General features: G+C 37.8%; 2 pseudogenes; one reads left to right on the top strand and one right to left on the bottom strand.

Annotated features, from left to right (window-relative positions):
* Nucleotides 1-702: 702 nt before the first annotated feature.
* On the bottom strand, nt 703-810 carry LOC115942611 (U2 spliceosomal RNA; annotated as a pseudogene).
* An 11,695-nt stretch (nt 811-12,505) lies between these two features.
* On the top strand, nt 12,506-13,239 carry LOC102742797 (prefoldin subunit 3 pseudogene; annotated as a pseudogene).
* The last annotated feature ends 12,464 nt before the right edge of the window (nt 13,240-25,703 follow it).

Below are 25,703 nucleotides of genomic sequence, written 5' to 3'. Positions count from 1 at the left end.
CTAGAATGACTCCTTGAGACATGGAAGCGACCTGCCCACATGATGCCCACATCATGGCCCACACTGAGCAAAACTGGAATGCCAGTGTTGCTGTGGTAGACAGTAGAGCAAGGGATTAAAAAGCTCAGGAAAGGGAGTATGCTTGAATGGATATACTGCTATGATGAGAAGACTCCACAAATGATTATGTTCCATGGGGAGGCCCAGAAGACATACCATTTACTAAGGTTATGAGAACAAATTGGTGAGAGGGACACCAGCATCAATAAAAATTTCTAATGGGGTCAGCCCTGATGGGAGGAGAGTCTGTTACAGAACTTGGCTTACTGATAGAAATGGGGATGATAGAACCCCAAAATAATAGAAGGCTTGGTGTGACACGTAAGTGCCAGAAGCCAAGGGATAGCAATTATTGTAATGACCCCCCCAGATCAGAGGGGAAGCCAAAGGGAGTCAGAACCACACAAAGTTATAGAGATTATTAGTGATATACAACTTCCCCAGGGGTAAAGTGGATTGGCAGCCAACATGGGAACTATTTAGCTTATATTGGCAGAAGCAATGAAGGATAGATAACCGAGGGGTGAGCGGTGTGATCCCTTACCCAGTTCTGCACCTGAGCCAACTTTCAGATGAAAAATTCTTTGACTTAAGAAGTGGCAAGACATCTGGAAGGAACTCTGCAACACCATGACAAGTAAACATGGGTGGTGACTTTCCTAGTCCTTCCCCAAAGAGACTTATGGTCATTTATTAAACTGATAAGAACAGATACTACACTTGATCTTAGCCAAAAGGCCGAGAAGCGATAAGACTTACGGTCATTTATATGGGTAATTATGCACCAAGGTAAAGGAAATATCCAGACATTCAAGGACTGATGGATCCAGTGTCTAGGTGAGTCAAGACCAGGCTTACATTGGGTTCTCCAAGTCCATGTTCATACCCATTGTTTATTTCCCCTGTCCCTGAATTGAGATTGGTATACTTGGCAGTTAGTATAACCTTCACATTGGTTCCTTGGTCAGTAAAGTAACAGTAGACAAGACCAAATGGAAGCCTCTAAACTACCTCCCCAGCACCCCCACCAAGATAATGGATATACAATACAGTAATGCCTCCCCAGGGCAGCAGAAATTAGCGCTGATCTTAAGACTCTAAAAGATGCAGCAGTGGTGGGCTCTATCCATTTAATTCACTAGTCTAGCCCCTGAAGAAACTGGATGAATCCTGGAGAATAACCATAAACAAGCTCAACCAACTAGTACCCCTGATCACAGCCAGCATGCCAGATGTGGTATCTTTGCTAGAGAAGATTAATATGGCCTCATGTATGTGGTATGCAGCCACTGATTTAGTGAATATATTCCTTTCTATCCCAGTCAGGAAAAAGGATGGCATGGAACAGTTTTGTCCCAGACCTCTGTTAGCTATCTTATCCTCTGTCATAATATAGCCTGAAGCCATCCAGACCATCTAGACATTCCACAGAATATCACACTAATTCATTACATTGATGAACTTATGTTGATAAAGCCACATAAACAAGAACTAGTTGGTGTGCTGGAGGCATTAGCAAGACACATGTGTTGCAGAGGGTGGAAGATAAAACCTGTAGAGTTTCAGGGACATGCTACATCTGTAAAATATTTAAAGTTTCAGTAGGCAGGGTTGTGTTGGGACAGCCCTTCAAAAGGAAAAGACAAATTACTGCCTCTTATACTCCCTACCAAGAAAAAGGAAGTATATTAGCTGGTAACCTTCGGTCTCTCTGGCTCATATGCTGGGTGATGAATGGCTGCCTGGTTTGAATGGAGCCCAGAGCAAAAAAGGGCTCTGCAATAGGTCCAAGCTTCTATGCAAGCAGGTCTGCCACTGGGACCGCATGATCCACAGAACCTATGGTGTGAGTATATCAGTAGTAGGAAAGATGCTGCGTGGAGTTTGTAGCAAGCCCTAGCAAGGAAATCGGAACAAGACCTCTGAGCTTCTGGAGCAAGGCTATGCCATTGATGGCAGAAAATTATGTACCTGACATGCTTACTTGGGCCCTGTCAAGATGGAATTCCTAACCATGGGGAAACCAAGCCACCATGCATCTAGAATTGCCTCTCATGAGAACTCACAAACGTATAAGATTGAATAGCCAGCAATAATCTCTCATAAGATAGAAGCAGTACATCCAGGTTTGGGTGCTATGAGGGCCAGAGGGCACAAAGCAAGCTGTGTGTGCAGGTAACCCAGACTCCCATGATACACACTGCTGTTGCATTCATGCCCTCTCTTAGGTGAAGGAGGAGGAAGAAGTCTGACCTTGGTTTGTAGATGGGTCAGCTCTATATTGTGGGTGCAAGTTGACATGGAAGTCAGCTGCACTATAGCCTCATTCAGGAGTGGCCTTGACAGTGATGAGGAAAAGCTTATCTCAATGGGCAAAGGTTTCATGGGCAATGGCTTGGCCAAGATCAGTGACAAGGAGGTCTGGCACAGAGGCATATGGATGGACATATGGAAGTGCACACAAGGTGTGAGGATTTTTATATCACATCTTAATGCCCACCAGAGAGCATCCACTATGGGAGACAATCAAGGAGACAAAATTATTTGGCCAGTTAATGTCAACCAGGTTTTGTCAGTGCCCACCTAAGTACTGGTACAATAGGCACAAATGTCAGTATGATATGTTTATTTCCTATCGCTAGCCACCGAAATGACCTAGAAGCAATAATACTTCAGTAGCGATGAGTACATCTAGTTCCTAGATCTTGGTTTTTAAAATACCGAACTCCATTAAAAGGAAGCAGGACTCCTTGAAGAAATGGATTTCAGATCTTGGGGCAGAAAAAGTGCAAGGTGAGCCTAGAATATATTTTCATTACTAACAAAGGAAGAAAGTGCTCAAAAGTTCACAGGATCCAGCTTAAAGGAGTTCCCACCAAACTTGGGACTTTCTGGGCATCAAATTAAATAATGATGTTAATGAATTATGACACATCAATAAAAAGACAGTTATAAGTCCGTAGTGTTCTTTTTAAAAAAGTAGGAGGGAGGAGAGAGAAGGGAAATCCCTTATCTACAAGAGAATATAAGCTAAAGGATGCAGTAGAAATGATAAGTAGGAAATTCACCATTTGCAACCAATTGACATAGGTGGAGATCATTCATGAATGCTAAAACCTATAGGTAAAAATTATTAGAGAACAGGATATTCACCCAGTTTTCAAATATCACACCACAGATTAATTATTCATTACAAAGAGAAAAAAAAGATATAGATTTATAATGGAGAAATGTGGTAGACACCATTATAACCAAGAGTTGAAACTTGGCCTCATCAACAATGCAACAGATATTTTTTTGCCTCTAGTTTTTATGTGCTTAAAAAGACATAACATTATCTATGCTATGCTCTTGCCAGAATGTTTAACCTGAATCTAAACAAAAGGAAACAGTCATATAAATCCAAATTATGGAACAAACCACAATAAAACAAGCTTTCCAAAATGCCAGTCATTAAAAGCAAACTAAAAGGTCGGGGAGCTCTTCTATATTAAAGATGATTGAAGAGTTATGATAACCAAATGCAATACGTGAACTTTGATTGGACATTGGATCAAAAACAAAAGCAAAACCAAAACAAAACAAAAAACAAGTAGAAGGCACATTTTGGGAATGACTGGGAAAACCGAGTATTGGACGGCATATTAGATAAAAATACTATGTTAGTGTTATGCCTCTTAGGTATAATAATGGTGTTATGATTATGTAGCAGAATGTATTTACTCATGGCACTTACCGAAGTATTTAGGCATGAAGTGTCCTGTAAGATAAAGGGAATGGGGCAAAATGTTAACAATGGGTAAATCAGATCGCAGGATATATGAGTACTGGGGCACCTGGGTGGCTCAGTTGCTAAGCATCTGCCTTGGGCTCAGGTCATGATCCCAGGGTCCTGGGATCGAGCCCACATCGGGCTCCCCACTCAGCGGGAAGCCTGCTTCTCCCTCTCCCACTGCCCCTGCTTGTGTTTCCTCTCTCGCTGTGTCTCTCTCTGTCAAATGAAAAAATAAAATCTTTTTTTTTAAAAAAAGATAAATTAGTACTAATTTTACTATTCAACTTTTCTATAAGTTTGAATTTTTTTCAAAATAGACTGTTGGGGGTGGGCACAAAGTTTTCAAAAGTAATGTGGTATATTCAACACACTGCAAAACTGATTCTGTGCTACTGATACACAAAATAAAGTGGTTTTAAAAGACAAAAAACAAATTAGGAACAGCAGTGCATGGTATAGACAAGGCTGCAAAATATATGATTGACGTGGAGGAAAAGGTTATGACTATCCCAGTGAATGCCGGGGAGATAAAGAGATAGACTGGGAGAAGCTGCATATGCAGTGCAATAGAACTTTCTACAGCTAGAAGGAAAGTGGTGTGCAGAAATGACTTTATCAGGACTCTCCTTAAAACTTAAACCATCCTCTCAGGCAGAATGTGAAATTTAGGGCAGGAGAGTGGGGATAATGGAGGGCAGAGGGAAGGAAAGGGCAGAGTGAAGAAGTTTTATGTCATCACCGCTGTCAGTGTTTTCTGTGATTGCAGGGAAATGATACACAGACACTTTCAAACATATAAACCCGCTGCACATCCCTGGGAAAGAGCCCTGAATCTGAGGTCTCCTTGGGACTCCAGTTTGCTTCTTGGATTTTCTCTAAGTAAGTCACAGTTCCAACCATATTGCCACCAATCCTTCTTTTGTAAAGTTGTAGCAAGGTCTTTCCCTCATGAGCCCTGAAGATAAGCCCTGAGATATGGGCAGTGCATGAATTGGATATTGGAGATAAATTATTGAAAAGCCAACACTTCACAAGCCCTTGTAACTATGGAATTAGGTTTTGGAAACATGTAAAGCTTTCTCCAGACAGGAAAAAAAGTATGAAACATTTAGCATCTATATTACTTTCTTCCTGTTGCATCAACATTTTCTCATTATCAACATGTCTTTCTCGGCAAACCATTGTGCATTCAATGACATAAGCCTCTGTGTTTGCCTATTCTGGGGATAGCCATGTACTCCACTATTGGTGTTCCATGCTGAGGAGACAGACTCCTTTTTAGGAAAGTGAAAAACTCAGCCCAGCAACCATCTCCTTCGTTTTCTGTGCTTTTCTTGTGAGAAATATTCTTACATATTTACACATTGGCTCTGTTAAGTCCAACTGTATTCCTTTGGTGTTGTACGTAATAGCTTTCCGCACCATTGCAGAGAAAAAAAGATCAGGCAGGTCTTTGGGATACATGTAGCAAATACCAGTAGCTCAGCATTCCTTGTCCTTGATGAGTTTCCACTCAAATTTGTGCTGGGACCGTGTCTTGAGATACTTTTCCTAACATTTCTATTTATAGGTAGGATGACAAAGGATGCTGGGCTTCTCCTCATTGAAATGAGAAAATAGATCCACAGGTCTTTTATGTGCTGGGTTGCAGGGTTGTAACATCATACGCTCTTCCTCTTTTTCTCCTTTTGCTTTACTGTTTCTGCTTCCTTTCCTCTCACCTCTCTGGCATCTCATTTCTAATCAGAGATGAGTCCGAGCTTTGTGAGGCAAATGTTTCCAAACTGTATATTATGGTTCTCGATGTAATCGTTCTTGAAAACCCTGGTTCTAAAAGGAATCATAGTTTGCAGTGCTAGTGAAGGTATTAAAAATAAAGTAAGAGTGATAAAATTTGTATTTTTTTCTTTAACAAGAATATGCCACAATTGGGCAGGAACAGATTTTGAAAATAAGGTCTCCAGTTGTCCTCAGGATTGAAAAATTCACCACTTTTGTCTCACACTCATGTGTATTAACTACTGTTTTAGCAAAATCTTTCGTGGCTGTCCAAAGAATGTCTGACTTAAATACATTTTAGTTCTATTCAGAAAAAACATCCAATTGAGCTGTTTCTTTTATTATTTTTCTCACTGGAGCTTAAAGCAATACAGTACAGGCTGAAACTCTCAGGAGGAAGAGCAAAATTGTAGGATGGTTAGAGTTACAAGGGGCCTTGGAGGTCATTCAGTGCAACCCTTATCTGGTTCATGTAACCTATACCCAATACCCTCAACTAGGTCAAGAACTAGATTTAAAAATTCCTCCAGCAAAGATGGTACTAGAGTGGCTTGTTTTTCAGAGATCTTGAGCAAAAGACTTGTGATTCTTTTTTGAAAACTATGCAACTAAGTGTGAGAAGAATCACCTAGGATAGTATTTACAAAAACAGTGCTAGGAAGCCAAATTTCATTTTTAAAACAAAGTAATTTTCTTGTTTGGTTGTTGTAATAGGCCTGCAGGAGCTCACAGAACAGCCTGAAAGTATTTTTATTAGATGAGCAGTGTAACTCTTATACATAAGAAAGAACTATTCCTATGTCTACTTGTGCATTTGTAATATGTATTGAATTCTCTTCCCTTTTCAGGTGCCTGGAGGACAGAGTTGAGTTAGTCTTCTTCCTCAGTTCTTAGTACATTATCAGTATCTGTCCAGATACTTACTCATATTCTTTTCTTACCTTAGGTTCCCATTCTAGTTAAAAACGAATACAAGGATAAATGTTCCTAACTACGTATTTATTGTTGTAAAACATGTGGTACTAGATGCAGTGTTATGCGTTGTGCTATAAATCCCATTCTTCCTTTAACTTTTTCTTATTTTGATACCTATCGAGTTGCTGTACATAAAAATAACTTCTATTTGGTGTGTATTAGTACAAGGTATGCATCATATTTTATACATCCATTCCTCTAGCCTCCAGCTCTCCCTGATCCCTGACAATGCCACCGTATCTTCCAGAATAGCCCATCCAGGACTGTTAAAAAGATTTCTCTGGGATATATCAGAATGGCATCACTGGGTCTTAGTGATCTAAGTGATCTAAATCTAACTATTTTGAGCATGCTCATATAGTTTTCAGAAAGGAACTCCCACCAGCAGTGAACCATTACTCACCAAACCTTGGATTCATTCATTTTTATAATTTAAGGAACATGATAGATTAACATGACGTTGTTAAAATCTCCACTTCTCTGGTTGCTAGTGAATTTGGGAATCTTTTGGTATGTACTGGACTTCCTCTTCTGTTAATGTTTATTCGTGTCCTACGCCCATTTTTCAGTTATATCCCCATTTCAGTTATTCCTTCACTTTGTTTTTACATCCCTTTGTTTTGTTTTTGTTATTAATGATTCATTGGTTTTAAATACTGCAAATACTTTTCTCAGTCACCTGTCTACTAATGTTACCTGTGGTGTCTTACCCTGAACAGCAATTGTTAATTTTTCTTTTAATTTTGATGTAGTCAACATCTATTTTTCATCTTATTGTTTGCCTTTAGGATCCTGTTTAGGAAGCTTGTCTGTGACCGTATATCACAAATATATTCTCCTATATTTTCTTCCATTAGTGCTATTGTTTACTTCTAGTCTATTATTTATATGGATAAGGTAAAGATACAGTTGTATATTTCTTTATCTACTGAACCAATTATTCTAATACCCCTGATAATAAGTGCTTTCACTTCTCCATTGCTTTGGGATGTGAATTTCACATATCAATTTACACACACACACACACACACACAATATCTGTTCTGTTTCACTGGCTTATTTGTTCCTGCTTCGGCTCATACTGTTTTTACTAATAAAGCTTTGATTTAGTTTTATTATCTAGTAAGACATGCCTCTGTGCTTTTCTCTTGTTAATTAAATTGATTTAGGAATTTAGGCTTCTATTCATCAATATAAAATTTATGAGTTTGTCAAGTTACTCATATTTGAATTGAATTTCTTAGGAGAGATTGCATTGAATTTATATATTTAATATAATTCATACTAGGTTAAACTGAAACATTATGAGCATAGCTACCTCTCTACTCACTCAGATCTTTTATATCCTTAAATTTTTTATTCGTATACATTCTTTAGTTAATTCCTGGTTCTTGCTGGTTTTGTTAATGGTGTCCTATTTTCTGTTATAGTTCTAGCTGGAATTGTATAGAATACTATTTACACACTGTAATAAAAAAGTCAACATCACTGCATCAAAAACTATAACTTTAAAAGTATGTAAATATGGAGGTTATACAAGATTCCATTTTATTATGTTATCTTAATCACCATACATTACATCATTAGTTTTTGATGTAGTGTTCCATGATCCATTGTTTGCTCCATTCAGTATGTGCCCTCTTTAATACCCATCACTGGGCTGACCCATCCCTCCACCCGCCTCCCCTCTAAAACCCTCAGTTTGTTTCTCAGAGTCCATAGTCTCTCATGGTTCGTCTCCCCCTCCGATTTCCCCCCCTTCATTTTTACCTTCCTACTATCTTCTTTTTTTTTTAAATATTATTTAATGTATTATTTGTTTCAGAAGATTTCCTATCATTTTAGTCTCTTTAAGGAGCATGTTTTTAATATTCAGGAAAAGAAAGCTAGAGTGATGATCCTGAGCAGCATAGACATGAAGAACAGAATTGGGTATGGGATTTCCCATGGAACAGACACACACAGTGGGTTTTTTTGTTTTTGTCTTTAAAGATTTCATTTATTTATTTATTTGGGAGAGATGTTATACGCAAACAATGGATCATGGAACACTACATCAAAAACTAATGATGTAATGTATGGTGATTAAGATAACATAATAAAATGGAATCTTGTATAACCTCCATATTTACATACTTTTAAAGTTTTTCTCTTATTCAAGTCCCTCAAAAGAGAGGGGCTTTCAAGGCATTTTTGGACCCGAGAGCACACAACCTGATTTCAGTATCAACCAACATCTGTGTCCACTGTTAGGGACACAGTTAGCTTATATCAACTGAGATGAATCATGTTATAATTGGTTGTTTTTTTGTAAGAATCACCATTATAGCATGGAGAAAGAAAGTAGCAGTGGGCTGCTTACAATAGTTGTATGAACGGGGAATAATTCAGTTACATGTTATTGAAGTGGGAGTTTATGGAAGAGAAAATGTGATTAGAATTTAATAAAAGTGTATATTAGAGAATTATATCTTTGGTATAAACTAATAGGTAAATAAATTACAATATTTTGTCCTAATGAAAGAGCTGGCACTTTGATTTGTGACCTTGACATTATTTAGAAGGTGCCATAAAAATTGCTATTGAGAATTGTACTAACTCTGAGAAATGTTAGCAATTTTAGAACACTAATTCAATGGTAGGATGTCCAACATTTAAACTCGATTGAAACAGAGAAAAATTTTAATTCCAGAATAATAACATTGAGTATATGTACATCCTATGCCATTTAAGTAAAGAGGTTGGGCAGCTTTTGCTATTGCTCACCTTCCTGGTTAGTCATAATTTTGATTCTGCTAAAAAGAAATCATAAAAACTTAAGTCAAATTTAGGAGATTCATCATTTTAGTTTGCATATTTCCTCATAAAAAATGAGTCTGTTTCTGTTTTGTTTTTTAGATTCCACATATGAGTGAAATCATATGGTATTTGTCTTTCTCTGTCTGATTTATTTCACTGAGCATAATACCCTCTATGTCCATCCATATTGTTGCAATGACAAGATTTCATTCTTTTTGATGGCTGAGTAATATATATATAATAACCCATATTTCACACCTTCTGTATCCACTCACCTATTGATCAACACATGGGTTGCTTACATATTTTGGCTATTATAAATAATGCTGCCATAATTGTTCCACAGTTCTTGGATGTTTTGTTCTATTTTTTTTGTTTTTATTCCTTTTTTTCTCTTTGCATTTCAATTTGGGAAGTGTGTATTTACATATCTTTAAGCTCCCTGATTCTTTCCTTGGTTACCTGCACTTTACTGATGAATCCATGAAAGGCATTAAGGTTTTGGATTTCTAGAGTTTCTAGAGTTTCCCTTTGATTCTTTCTTAGAGTTCTCACTCATCTCTTTATACTATCCATATTTTCTTTAATGTTTTCCTTTAGACTCCTTGAGATAGTAATCATAGTTATTTAAAATTTCATATCTGATAATTCCAGTGTCTGTATCAGCTTTGTGTTGATAAGCTTGTGTGCAACTTAGAGAATGATTTCAAGTCTCCCCATGTCTTGCTTTGACTGCCCCTGAGTAGGTGCAGCCTAGCATATGTACACATCTTTCTGACCCCAGAGATGTCTGTGATCTCAAGAAGGCTTTCTTGACAGCCTCTTTCCCTGGTTCTTTCCATTAAACTTCTGGCTGCTATGCAATTTTGTATGAGAACAAGCAGCCTTCTCTTAATTGTTCTCCACCAAGATCTTAGTTATTTTTAATAACATCCTTAAGCATAAAGTTCTCCACTCTCTGTTCCAAATAAAGGCAGGCCTCTTAGGCAGAGCTGTGGAGTCTTTGTCCTTGTGGCCTGCCTTTCCTCCTGGATAGAACCCATGTGCCACTGCACTAGATCTCTAGCAGGAAACTGCTCCTCCTTCACCCACTACCAGTGGCTACTCACTAGGGTCAGGGCAGACCCCAGTCTTCCCAGCTTGCTCCTCCCAGGCTGGAACCTCCTCCCTTCCAGCTAGCTGGGGATGGGGTAAATTAGAGCCTTAGTATTTTCAGCCTGCCATGCCTGGGGTAGGGTTTCTGTCTTGAGGGGAGGCTGTGTGTAGGAAGAGAGACTCCGTATACTACCCCTGCAGAAGTAGAGCTATTCCAATCCTTCAGTAATAGAGCTCCTGTAACATGCGCCTGAAGAAGATGAAACACCACCTGCCTACCCTTCTTGTGGTCCTCATAGCCCCAGACTGGGAGCTGGGGGGAGAGGAATCTTATTCTTGGTTGCAAATTCCATCCAAGAGGTAGAGCTTCCATAATGTGGAACCAAGGGAGTATATAAAGGAGCGGATCATGGTTCAGATGTCTCAGCCACTCACTGTTCTTACCCAAGATTTAGCATATTTTCTTGAAAGAATGTTTGCTCATTTGCTCCGTGTCCTTAGTACAATTTCCAGACTTTGAATGATTGACTTTTATAATTTTCACCAGTTAAATCATTGTTTGGTAGGGGAGAGGATCTGCTCAGGTCCTTACTTCATCATTCTGAAAATGATGTCACCCCAGGCACTTTTTTTTTTTTTTTAAACCAGTGGAGACCTGGTGTAGCAAAATGGAATCTGGAAGAGCTACAGTAAACTCTTTGTTCTCACTATCTGGCAGGAAAAAAAATTCTTCCCCATTTCTCCTCCAGATGGATGGTCCCAAAGCGCACTTCTTCCTTTTTTTTTTTTTTTTCTTTTTCAAGTTTTTATTTAAATTCCAGTTAGGTAACACACGGTGTTATATTAGTTTCATGTGTAGAATTTAGTGATTCAACACTTACATACAACACGGGTACTCATCACAAGTGCCCTTCTTAATCCCCATCACCTATTTCACCCATCCCCCAACCCACCTCCCCTCGGGTAACCATCAGTTTGTTCTCTATAGTTAAGAGTCTGTTTCTTGGTTTTCCTGTCTTCTTTCCCCCCGTGTTCATTTGTTTTGTTTCTTAAATTCCACATATGAGTGAAATGATATGGTATTTGTCTTTTTCTGACTAACTCATTTCACTTAGCATAATACTCTCTAGCTCCATCCACATCGTTGCAAATAGTAAGATTTCATTATTTTTATGGCTGAGTAATATTCCACTACACACACACACGTATCACATCTTCTTCTTTACCCATTCATTGATTCATCAGTCAATGGACATTTGGGCTCTTCCCATAATTTGGCTATTGTTGATAATGCTGCTGTAAACATCAGGGTCAAGGCACATTTCTTAGAGCAACTGATCAGGGTTAGCCAACTTTTGTATCATCTTCGTCCCATCCTTGCTTTTCTTCTCCTTTATTTCCTGACTCAGCATTTGCTCTTAAGCCTCTGTCTTTGGTTCTGCTTTCTGAGGAACCCAGTATAAAACATATGCCATGTTTCTCTCTCTCTCTCTTCTTATTTTACTCCATGCTTTATAAATAACTTATGATTTGGGTTAACCATTGCATTACATTATTCTAAGTTAAATAATGAAAGCTAGCATAAAACTTATTCCTTAGCTTATAGCTTATTATGAAAATGAAAAACATTATATTAGACTGTATGACTTTAATCTTAATGTCTTCTAACTACGTTACAGTTTACTTTTCAGTGGTATTATCCCTCAAAATGCATAGGAACACATTCATTTGAATTAAAAATGTAAGACTTGTTATTTCTTTAACAGAAAGTCAATCTGATTTGCTTAACTGGGGTAACAATGAAACCTAACCTTGTAATTAGGTTAAAAGTGGACATTTTCGATAAGCAAGTTTAACCTGCAGCTCTGATTTTTGACGAAACATATTTAAATCACATGACATGACAAAACATTTTATCAAACATACTGTATGGAAAATATGCTGAAATTAGGAATATTTTAATTTTCCCTTTGTGACTGCAACGGGTGGTTTCAAGTGAAAAAAATACATAGTTAACGCTTCTCCAAAATGGTGGCCGCTAAGTACGGTTGTGGCTCAGGAGAAGCGGCCACAGGGAACCGGCAGCAGCTCCACCTAGAAGTTCCTGAGGCCATGTTTGTGGAAGATGTAGATTCTTTCATGAAACAGCCTGGGAATGAGACTGCAGATACAGTACTAAAGAAGCGGGATGAACAGTAACAGAAGTGTAAGTTTATGGAACTCAACCTTGCTCAAAAGAAAAGGAGGCTGAGAAGTCAGGTTCCTGAAATTAAGCAGACTTTAGAAATTTTAAAATACATGCAGAAGAAACAAAGAGCCCACTAGTTCACCGGAGACCAGATTCTTAGTGGCAGATAACCCGCATTGCCAAGCTTCAGTTCCTCCTACTGATAAAGTGTGTCTGTGGCTGGGGGCTAATGTAATGCTTGAATATGGTATTGATGAAGCTCCGGCATTGTTGGCAAAGAATTTATCGACTGCCATGAAGAATCTTGACTCTCTTGAGGAAGACCTTGATTCTTTCTTTGAGATCAATTTACTACCACAGAAGTCAGTATGGCCAGGGTTTATAATTGGGATGTAAAAAGAAGAAACAAAGATGAGTCTACCAAGAACAAAGCATAATGCTGGCAATTAAAAATGTGGTTCAGTTTTCCAAACATGTTATTTTACATACCCCAAAATTTATCCCTAAAGGTTGACATCACTTTGACTGATTTTTTTTTTAAGAGCAAGAATGGTAATTAAAACTTAAAAAAAAGATAAACATCATTTTATTATAAAAACAAAATTAGTTTCAAATATTTTATGAAATTAGCAGTATTTTAATTTTTTTTATTTCCAACAAAGTAAATGCTACTCTCCTCATCTTTTTTGGTTTGTCATTTAAAAAGTCTTAGCTGAGATGGCTGAGGTATGCTATGGATGCTGAATTCAGGACACTTTTCTTTCTTTTTTTTTTTTTTTAAGATTTTTATTTATTTATTTAACAGAGAGAGAGAGAGAGCACAAGCAGGCAGAGCGGCAGACAGAGGGAGAGGGAGAAGCAGGCTCTCCGCTGAGCAGGGAGCCCAATGCAGGGCTCAATCCCAGAGCCTGGGATCATGACCTGAGCCGAAGGCAGACGCTTAACCGACTGAGCCACCCAGGCGCCCCAGGACACTTTTCTTTATTGGCTGATGTTACTCTCACTTGATGTGGTTAAACCAGGGTAGAGGTAGGAAAAACAGTTAGTTTAAATATTTCCAAACTTGCTTTCTTTGGTACATGTGGGGCCTTATGGGTCTCTGTTGTTGTTATTTGTCTTATATAACTGGATTTTCATGAATTACTGCTTAGCCAATAACTATTAAAATATTCTGTACTTTTCAAGAAATGGTAATTTGCCTTCCTAAACAGTAAGAGGGCTATTGAGACAACGCTTTTTCTTACCCCATCGAAGTACACAGTGTCTTTGCAATGCCAACATAAGGGAGTGCTCGCTTGGGCAGCACATCTACCAACATAAGGGAGATCATGGCCAACGTGAAATAACAAAATTCTTTAGCCACTCAAAACTCTTGGCTAAGGCAATTTTGTATTTCTTAACAGTTCCCCAAAGCAGCTGAACAGGAATAATGAGATAAATATAAATCTGCAGTGGTTGAAAAGATTTGTGAGCTTTTTTATTCATGATGAAACCTTATAGGAAGAATAGAAAAATCCCTGTGGAAATTTAAATCACATGACATGACATGTTGGTACAGTGGCTAGCACTGGGTGATACAGATTCTGATAAAAACACGAATGTATTATTCCATCTCCATGTAGTATAACACATACTCGTACAATGTTTTGTACTTGTATTTCATGATATTAAAACATTGAAGTTACAAAAATATAAAGCTAGTATCGTTTGAGAAGTTTTGGTAAATTTCCTTTAACAACGAATGACTAATAATTAGATAATAACTCATTTTGTAACTCAGGAGATTTCTGATTGGTTTCTAAATCTTAGTATTATAGGGACCTGATCAAAGAAATAATTTTGATAATAGATCATACTGTGATTTTTGGCATGTAACTCTAAAGGAATTCAGAGAATTAAGTGATACTGATGTAATAAAACTTCTTTCACCCCTATCTCCTTGTTTATTGAGCAAAGTTTCTCAGCGCTTATGTCAATGCACATGAACAAATAGGAATAGTCAGGCCTTCTTCAAGCAATCGATGGGATTCATCCACAGATACATTAACTAATTGGCGAGAAAGGACCACACTTTTTTCACAACAAGAGATATATTTCCAGTACATTTTACTTACTATATAATAATTTTTATTACATTTTATAAAATAAATATGTTGGTTAATTGGTTTTCATTAATAATTGCAGTTATAATTCAATGGGGGGAATTCAAGAGGGGAGAAAGTTAACTATTAAAGCCTTACGGTTACATAAAATTTTAGAAATTAAATCTATATTTATTTACATAATTTGTTGCAGATAAGAAAGAGAGGCACTCCATAAAAGGCTTTTAAAGGGGTGCCTGGGTGGCTCAGTTGGTTAAGCGACTGCCTTCAGCTCAGGTCATGATCCTGGAGTCCCAGGATCAAGTCCCACATCCGGCTCCCTCCTCGGCAGGGAGTCTGCTTCTCCCTCTGCCCCTCCCCCCTCTCATAGGCTCTCTCTCATTCTCTCTCTCTGAAATAAATAAATAAAATCTCTAAAAAAAAAAAGGCTTTTAAACATTAAATATGTATTATATTAGGTAACATTCTGCAGGGGAAATATGATAAAATTGCAAATTCAGAAAGAAAAAGAAATCATAATTTGCAACTATTAAAGAAAAATTTGTCCATTATTATTTTTAAGCGAATCATAGTGGTTATAAATAACTATAGTATTTAGGTCCAATTAAATACATTTAAAAGAGTGTTATTAAAGTTTTATTTTAAAAAATCAATATTTGTGATAGTACAGAAAATTGCATCCTTTGCAATGATCTATATTATGAAAAATTTAAGATATTAATGTGTAGGGGTATATTGCTTACAAAATCTTTTAGGAACACATGAGCAAGAGCATTTGAAGTCCGCTGACCTGGACCTAGCTGACCTGACCTAGTTCACTAACTGGACTTACGCCCCATAGAGAATACATGGAAGAAACCTGAAACATGCAAGGTGACTTAGAACTTTGAAACAGCCTTCTTACTAAGTAACTGCTGGGAGAGAAGAGCCTGAGCCAACAATATAATGAGACTTACGGAGCTTGAAGTACAGTATAAAGCAAACTGGATTATGTCTCTTTTAAAGTCCTTCAATGGGGGCACCTGGGTGGCTCAGTCAGTTAAGCGTCTGCCTTCGGCTTGCTCATGAACCCGGGGTCCTGGGATCGAGTCCCGCGTCAGGCTCCCTGCTCCACGGGGAGTCTGCTTCTCCCTCTCCCTGTCCCTGTGTGCGCTCCCTCTCAGCCTCTCTCCCTCAAATAAATAAAGTCTTAAAAAAAACCAGTCCTTCGGGGCTCCTGGGTGGCTCAGTCGTCAAGCGTCTGCCTTCGGCTCAGGTCATGATCCCAGAGTCCTGGGATCGAGCCCCGCGTCGGGCTCCCTGCTCCGTGGGGAGCCTGCTTTTCTCTCTCGCGCTCCCCCTGCTTGTGTTCCCTCTCTCACTGTGTCTCTCTCTTTGTCAAATAAATAAATAGAAATCTTTAAAAAAATAAAAAATAAATAAAAAAAAAACCCAGTCCTTCAATGGCTTCTCACTGACTTTTGCATATATTCCAAATTCCTCATGGCAGACTACCACCTGGATACCCAAGTCTGTTGTATGAAACAGCAGCAGCAATATCATCGGCATTTTGCTGAAAATGCAGAATCTCGGATCCCACCTCATACCTTGAAACAGAATCTGGTTTTTTTTTTTTTAAGATTTTATTTATTTATTTGACAGAGAGAGACACAGTGAGAGAGGGAACACAGGCAGGGGGAGTGGGAGAGGGAGAAGCAGGCTTCCTGCGAAGCAGGGAGCCGGATGTGGGGCTCGATCCCAGGGCTCTGGGATCATGACCTGAGCCGAAGGCAGACGCTTAATGACTGAGCCACCCAGGCGCCCCCAGAATCTGTATTTTTAAAAGATCCCCAAGTACTTTGTATGTATGTTAAAGTATGTGGAGCACTGGTATACATGATCATAAATGAATAATTTATGTAGTAGAATAAACAATGTAGTGATAGTCAAGGTATTTGTTTTAGCTTAGAAACAACCAACGTATGGTAGATTGAGGCTTAAAAATGAAAGAATGAAATCCAGCTAGTACAAAACACCCAAGTGCTTCTCTTACTCCATCAACCTTATTCTCCTGTCCCAGTCTCTCCCTCTTTTGCTGTGCCTCCCCTCAAATGTATCTTCTATCAATTCCTTTTGCATGCCAACTTTTTCTTGCCTTGGGGCTTCTTTGCAAGCTGTAGGAATTCTGCCTGAAATGCTACTCCTTTCCTTCTCAATAGACTAGTCTCATCTTTCTGATCTCTGCTCAAAATCACCTCCTCAGAGCTATCTTTCACGATCACCCTTCCTAAAGTCTCTAATACTCTCAGGGTCCCCTCTTTCTTTCCTTTATAGACGTTAGCACAATGTGTAAGTTATTTATCAGTTTTAAACTTTTTATATTGAAATAATCTGACTAGCAAGAAGTTGCAAAAATAGTACAGAGAGTTCTGTGCACCTCTTACCCAACTTCCCCATTAACAACATCTTACATGACCATATTATACTATTAAAACCAGAAAATTGATATTGAAGCAGTAACCTGTAAGTTTTTGTTTGCTTAGTTCTTCTCTCTGATCACCCCATTTAAAGTTAAGCCCAGTCATTTTCTACCACATTCCCTTATTTGATTTCCTTCTTTGTACTCACATCTTGTATACACTATCTGAAACTAATTTGTTTACTTGGATGTGGTCTGTCTCCACTTCCTGGATGTAATTTCCCTGAAGGCAAGTGCAGCATTGTATAACAGCACTCACAATAGTGCTGTAATTGTTAAACAAAAATATAGTAAGTGCTTAATATTAATTCAATAAATGAATGGATGTAGGTAGAGATCCAATTCCAAATATCACAGTTAATTTGTACATTAGTAGTTGGGGAGCATGTTGCAACAATTAATTGTGTGCTACTGGCAGTTATATAGGTTCTGGAGATCTAATGTACATAGGGATTACAGTCAATGACATTGTATTATGTACTTCCAAATAGCTATGAGACCAGATCTTCAATGTTCTCAATACAAAAAAGAAATAATAAATGTATGACATGATAGAGATGTGAGCTAAAGCTACAGGGGTAATCATGTTGCTATATATATATATCAATAAGTTGTACACTTTAAATATACAGAATGTTATGTGTCAATTGAAGATGCCAAAAAAAAGTAATTGTAGAAATCAATATTTCTGATGACCACATTTTATTGTTGTCATATGTTAAGTGGTGGGAAGGAAATGTATAACCTCAGTTTCCTTGTCTACAAGAAGATACTCAGGAAATACAGTAATTCATACTTTGAGAACTCTTTTCTCCAACCCGTTAGCATTATTTTTAGTTGGGCTATTGATTTAAATATGTGATTTCATTAGAATGAAAGTAGTATATACCATACTTTTTAAGATAATTTTTTCAGGCAGATAATTTTCAGTTCCAATTCTTTTTAATCGGATACAGGTAGCTACTTTTTGAAACTGTATTGGAAAGTTGCTTTGTTCAGACAAGAAGGAAATGACACTGAAAGGGAAGAAAAAATATTTCAAGGAAATGAAAGTGATAATTATTCTAGTTTGCACTGAAAATTGTGTTTCTCTTTGGCTTTGAGGTTCTGTTTTTTTTTTTTTTAAGATTTATTTATTTGAGAGAGAGAGCATGAGCGGGAGGGGCAGAGGGAGAAGGAGAGAGAATCTCAAGCAGACTCCGTGCTGAGCTGACCCTGAGATCAGAACCTGAGCCAAAACCAAGGGTCAGATGCTTAACCGACTGTACCACCAAGGCACTCCTCTGACTTTGAGTTTTATTGCTACCAGTAGATTCCAATGTCTCTGAAAAGATGGTATTTTTGTTTCCATCTTTATTCTCATAAATTTTGATGCAATGTCGGCATTTTGGATTCCTTAATAAATTTGACTGTATCACTACAACATTTTCTACTTAAGGCTTCATATGAAAACCCCTTGACTCAACCAGTTTTCAACAGCTAAATACCAAGGCATATTTAGGTGTTAGTTTTGCATTGCTTTTTATAGCATACCTTTTTAGATTAGGAAAGACTTAATTTGGACCAAACAAATTAATATACATTAAAAGGAAACACTGGCCCCTAGTTACATGTTTGTTTGAAGGACATCTGCTTTTTTTTAATCTGATTTTTTGTGTGTGTGAGAAACAAATGAATTAATATGTATAAGGTGCTTAGGAAAGATATATTGGAACATGCTAAGTGCTCAATATGTATTAACTATAACAACTGTGATGATGATGTCACTCAGCGGATTTGGATATGTAGTGTTAGTAGAAAATGTATGGTCCTTCAAACATAATAGCTGTTGGATCATTGCATCATATTTCAAACTGAGAAGTATCAACATCCAGGAACACTAGGTAATGGTACCTTTATTTTTAAAGTATTGTTCAGTAAATAGAAATTCTGATATAATGTGTGCAGTATTTCACATTCAAATAAAGGGTGTGATATTTACTATTTTTTTTTTAAAGATGTTATTTTATTTATTTGAGAGAGAGAGAATGAGAAAGCGCACATGAGAGGGAGGAGGGTCAGAGGGAGAAACAGACTCACTGCCGAGCAGGGAGCCCGATGCGGGACTCGATCCAGGGATCCAGGATCATGACCTGAGCCGAAGGCAGTTGCTTAACCAACTGAGCCACCCAGGCACCCGATATTTACTAATTTTTAAACACTCTTTGGCATGTCTGTTTTTACTTAGATTCCTGTTATCTTAAACTAATTATTCCCTCCTTTATTTATTTATTTAACCATTTAGTGACTCTTTACCTTATGCCAGACACAATGCTGGGCCTAAATATAAAACCATGGAAGACATTCCTGAGGAAATTCACAATAGAAGCGCAGAATAGAAGTACAGAGAGTTCTGTGCACCTCTTACCCAACTTCCCCATTAACAACATCTTACATGACCATATTATACTATTAAAACCAGAAAATTGGTATTGAAGCAGTAATCTGTAAGTTTTTGTTTGCTTAGTTCTTCTCTCTGACCACCCCATTTTTGGGGTGATCTTTGCCCAATAGAAGCGCAAAAAGGTGTTTAGAAACAGAAAAACTGGGAAACATTGTGAACATTGTGAGAAGTCTTTTTGTGGGGGCTGGGGGTGGCTTGTACAACAAACATTTATTTCTCACAGTTCTGGAAGCTGACAAGTCCAAGATCTAGACTGGCTGATTCAGTGTCTGCTGAGGGGTTGCTTCCTCATTCATAGTTGCTTGTCTTTTCACTGTGTTTTGTGATATATCTTTATTGATCAAGTAATGGCAGCTTGAAGTTGGTAGTAGCTCTGATTCTGGGGTGGAGTGTACGACCAAGGCCGGTCAACACTACCAAAGTCCCCATTGCCTTTAGAGGTAAGCATGGGACCCAAGTACAGTGAATGAGGCACAAGGAAACTTTGGCTGAGATTTCTGGAGAAAAGACTCTTGCTCCTTCTTGCTGGATCAAAAAATGGGGAGGGTATAGGACCAGGAGCTCTGCCATTGTCTTGCTACCATGGGAAACATGAGATTGAAGCTAACGTAGTGAATGGCTCCTCTGAGGCATAGAGCCAAACTGTTCCTGGAGATATATATGGCTTGGAACTTCATGCCTGACCTGAAGTTGATCTAATTCTGGTGTCTAAAGCTTAGAAGGGCTTTTTTACCTTTACTTAGGTCAATTTATGTCAGTTTTCTAGCACGTATAATTAAAAGGATTTGAGCTTAATATGTGTTAGAGGAAGAAAAATATAACCAGGGAATTATTAAGCTGCAATGATAGATTTTAATTTAGCTTTTGGTTTATTCTCTATCTTTACCACTGATTATCAGCTCCTCACGGGCAGGGACCATGTCTACCTTGATTATGTACCCATATCCAGGGCTTAGTCCAGTGTCTGGCATACAGATATTAAATATTTCTTGACTTAAGTAAAGAAGAAAAATAGAGACATGAAAAATCAAAATAAAGAAGACTTCAAAATAATTTTTTCACATTGACCTGATGAACTGAGATATACTGATAAATGATTAATGAATTGCAGAAAGACTGTAACTACAAAGGCAATAAAGAGAGTTTATTAGAGAGATAAGATTCTGTCACTTAGGCTAGCACACATGCCAAGAGAGGGTTTGAATAATACTAAGGGATGAGGGAAAAAAATCTCCAACCTTCATTCAGCCTTTTCTGGAACACACCCAAGATCAAGAGATAATTTACAAAAATTTTTAAATGTTATACTTTTTTAAAAAGAATAATAAGAATAAATGAACAAGATAATAAAATAGAAAATAAGAGCAGCAAGAGGTTTTTTTTTAAGATTTTATTTATTTGAGAGAGAGAGAGATACCACAAGCTGGGGGAGGTGGGGGGGAAGGGGCAGAGGGAGAGAGGCAGAAGGAGAGGGAGAAGCAGACTCCCCCCTGACCAGGGAGCCTGACGTGGGGCCCGATCCCAGGACCCTGAGATCATGACTGAGCCAAAGGCAGACGCTTAACCAACTGAACCACCCAGGCGCTCCAACAAGAGTTTTAAAGTAAGGTATATAGAATGTATTATTTCAGAGAACTGTAGAAGAATGAAAAATAGACTAGTTCTAGGAAAAGATCCTGTTTGTCAAATGTTATGGACTGAATTGTGTCCCCTCATAATTCGTATGTTGAAGCCTTAACCTCCCCTGTTCCCTGCAGTACCTCAGAATGTGACTGTATTTGGAGATATGTACATTGAAGAGGTGATTAAGTTAAAATGAGGCTATTAGGGTGGGCCCTGATACAATGTGACTGGTGTCCTTGATACTCTGAGAGCCACCATGGTCATGCTTGCACAAAGAAAGGACCATGTGAGGACACAGCAAGAAGGTATCTATCTACAAGCCAAGGAGAGAGGTCTCGGAAGACTCTAAACTTGCTGACACCTTGATCTCGGACTTGCAGTCTCCAGAATTGTTAGAAGGTGAATTTCTGTTGGTTAAGCCACCCACTCTGTGATATTTTGTTATGGCAGCCTTAGCAAACTAACATAAAAAAATGTAAATTCATCTCAGGTCTGGAGGAAGAAAGTAAAAATTGATGGGAGAGCCAAAGAAAAAGATAGTCATATTTCACTGAAATATTTTATTTTACTTTAGGTAACACATACACCCATTACAAAATTCAGACATTATAAAAAAATACAGTAAAAAATCTTTCTACAAACTCATCCTGGCCCAGGATATCCACTTAATTCTCCTTTCCAATGGTAGTCTATACTAGTTTTTCTTTTTTTCTTTCTTCTTTCTTTCTTTCTTACTTCTTTCTTTCTTTTCTTTCTTTCTTTCCTTCTTTCCTTCTTTCTTTCTTTCAAGATTTTATTTATTTATTTGGGAGTGAGAGAGAGAGCAGCAGCGGGTGCAGAGGGAGAAACAGGCTCCCCGCTGAGCAAGGAGCCCGATTTGGCCTCAATCCCAGGACCTTGGGATCATGACCTGAGCTGAAGGAAGACACTTAACTGACTGAGTCACCCAGGTGCCCCAATATACCAGTTTTTCTTCGCCATTTTTTCATATATAACCTCTGCCTAAAAGAAATGTATATATATATGCATATAAATGCTATTTTACACTATGTGCCATTGACTAGAAATTTTAACTTTTGTCCAATTTAGTTTTTTGAGCAATATGTTTATAAAGTCAGATTTGTAGGTCTGGGCCTATTACTAGTTTTCACAGGTACATGTACATTTTTTGCTCTTCACCTTTTTTATAGTATGCTTTGTAGATCATCTCCTATCAGTGCTTTTATAGCTACCACATTTTTTTTGCAGCTCTATGGACCATAATTTTTAAACTAGTCTTCTGAAAAAATAAAAATAAAAAATAAACTAGTCTTCTGAATTGAAGGTTACTTGCTTGTTAACAATCTTTTATTTTTATGAACAATGTAGCAATGGATAGCCTGTACATTTTGGTCATGTGTGAAGATATCCGTATGATTCATTTCTAGAAGTGGAATTGCTGGGTCAAAACATATGAGCACTGACAGCTTTAAGATGATATTACTGTATTGCTCTCCTTTGAAGCTAAATCAATTCACATGCCCACCAGCAAGGTATGGGGGGTTTCTGTTTCCCCAAGCCTTTTCTAATACTGAGTTATCAAAATTTTTTGAACTTTGCCACTTGAAAAGAAAAACAATGGTACCTCAACTGCAGCTTTAACTGGCTTTTATCTTTTTATGAGAATGAAGAACACCTTTTCTACTGTTTTAGGCCACTTGTATGTGAGCTGTCTGTTCATATTTTTTGCTCATGGGTTGGTGGTTTTACTTGTTGATTTGTAGGACATTACATGCTATTTTAAAGTTCAAATCATTATTAGAAAACTGGGTTCTTCTAGTATATCAAAAGATGTACAAATTTCCTCTTTCCAAATGCATGTTCAGCTCCTTTCACTTTTTATCAGCTTTAAAGTGGGTAATTGTGGTTTTCCTAAAATATATTTGACTTAAATCTTATTGATTTGTTTTAGCATTGGTGTCTCCTGAAATACTAGTTGGCATGACAGAAGCTTGAATTGTGGCCTGAATTGGCTAGTGGTAAGTGAAAGAAAAATAATTTCAGTTGGCAGGTATATTGTGAAATAATACAGAAATCTATTGATTTTTTTTGTTTTTATGGACTTACTAATATTACTGATGATGATGATGATTTGGTGTGAGAAATGACTTCAGACTTGGTATCCTGGTGTTATAAAAAGTGTATAACAACTTGAGGAACACTCAAGTTTATACATCAAGACATTGCGGTTTTAAGAAATTATTAGATGATAGAAAAATAAAAACCTGAATTAAGCATTCAAAAAACTTTAACACCTTGAATTTGGTGGCAGTAAATTCCTTTTGCATTAAAATACAGATAGTATGCTGTTTTAACATTGTTTTAAAATAATCTGTAAATTAGTTGTGGTTTTACATTTTGAGAATTTTTTTTTAACTTGGATCTAGTATGGAGTAGTGAAAGATAATAGGTGTTGGAGTTAGACTCACTTGAGAGTTCAAGTTCTGCTTATGTGACCTTGGGCAAGTTATTTAACTTTTATAAACTTCCTCATCCACAACATTTACATTATGGGCTTGTGCGAGTTAAATGAAATAATACCCATAAAGCATTAGCCAAGTGCCTGGCACTTAGCATATATTTAATTTTTAAAAATTTTCTTAGTATATATTTAATTTTTGAAGCACATTTTATTTTACTCTAGTGTAAAACATTTTCATGGTGAAAATATCAATGTAAATTTGGTTAAATTGGTGGCTACCTTTGTGGATTATTTTGAGAGTACTTCCTCTCATCCTTAAATAATCCTTTCATTGTACATGAAATTATGCCATTAGAGATTTATTCCATCTCCTCTCTTTCCTTCTTCTCTCTTTCCTCTCTTCCCTCCTTCCCTTAGTTCCAGGGCAATTTAATTCAGTTCAGGTTTTGATTTGAGGAATCTGAACCACATCTAGGTAATTTCTAGATTTCTAGAGAATTTGTACTGGGACAGTTTCCCTCTTGGGCAAAGTTGGTAGTTTGGCTGTGGCAAACTTGAATTCATGTAGGGGTCCTGATGCCTTACTAGGGAACAAAAATTGAGAATGACTGGGATTCTTCCAGATTTTGAAAAAATCTGTTGAAATTAATTTCTTTGCAGAAGTGGAGAAATAAACTCTAAAGAGGAATTCAAATAAGGGTGGTAGGTGTGTCCTGGTAGAAGGTGGAAGTAACTAAGATAGGTGCATGTTTTTCTCTTTTTGGCTTTTATCCAGTCCTTTCATAACACACTTCTGCCAGGGCCTCTATTTCCTTGTATGCAATAAAGGTTAATATGGTATGTCATATGTTTAACCTTTTCTGGCTTTATTTTATATTTGGTTTCACATCTGTTTCTTTTAGGGTAAGAGTAAAACTCCCACTTGAAAACGTTAGGAGATACAGTACTTCAGCTCAGGAAGGAAGTCATAACTAGAGTTTTAGACATTTAGAACTTGAGGCAGGATAAATTAGACAGTAATGCTTAACAGCATGAACTTTGGAGCCACACTGCTTGGGTTCAACCCCTAGCCTTCCAGGTTATTTAACCTCTCTGTACCTTAGTATTTAAGGTACAATTGGCAAGTTATTTAACCTTTCTGTACCTTAGTTTTTAATCTGTGAAATGGGAATAGAAGGGATAATAAGAGTACTATCTCCCAGGGTTTGGGGAGGATTAAATGAATCAATAAATATAAAGTGCTTAGAACAGTGCCTGGCCCATGCTTAACACTCTGTTTGCTATTGCTTGCATATCCCTGTGTGCATTTCTAGTGTCTTCTGTACATATTCCACATCTGTCCCAAGCAATCACAAACTTCCATAGAGCTAAGACTGTTTTCCACTTTCCTCTTCCTATTACAATTCGTACATAAAAAGCACGCAACATATCTGAGATAATTTTCGAACTCCAGAAAGTCGTTTGCATTGGTTCACCCGCTGAACAATATGAAGAGTCTTTCTCTTTAAAAATGGTGAGCATCAAACCACTTTTCATTAATACAATAACAGACTCAATTGATTCAATGTAGTTTCATTTCATACAAAGTCCCGGTATTGATAAGGTCATAAAAGTATTACTCTCTATTCCGAGCGGATTCATTTCACTTCATAGCACCGGTCTGATTCTCCTTTTTGTCAGCGTTTTGTTCTTTTCTGTGCTTCTGTCTCCCGGCCTCAGGAAGGCCATTCATTGACGTTCCCCTTGCAGGTGATTTTTTCAAGCCCGCCCCTGACCTCCGCCTCAGGATCCAGACTCCACCCCCAGCCCGGGGAGGAGGGAAAGGGGCGGAGAGGAAAGAGGTGGGTCGCCGCAGATTCCTGGGTGGGGTTTGGGTGGCGTGCCGGCGCCATGACGTGTGACGCTACCAGTTGACGCAGTCGCAGTGACGCCTGGCCCCGGCTGG

The sequence above is a fragment of the Leptonychotes weddellii genome, chromosome 2 (genome assembly GCF_054177405.1).
Source record: "Leptonychotes weddellii isolate Sample4059 chromosome 2, ASM5417740v2, whole genome shotgun sequence".
Taxonomy (NCBI): Eukaryota; Metazoa; Chordata; class Mammalia; order Carnivora; family Phocidae; genus Leptonychotes; species Leptonychotes weddellii.
This window is presented reverse-complemented; position numbering and strand designations above follow the sequence as displayed.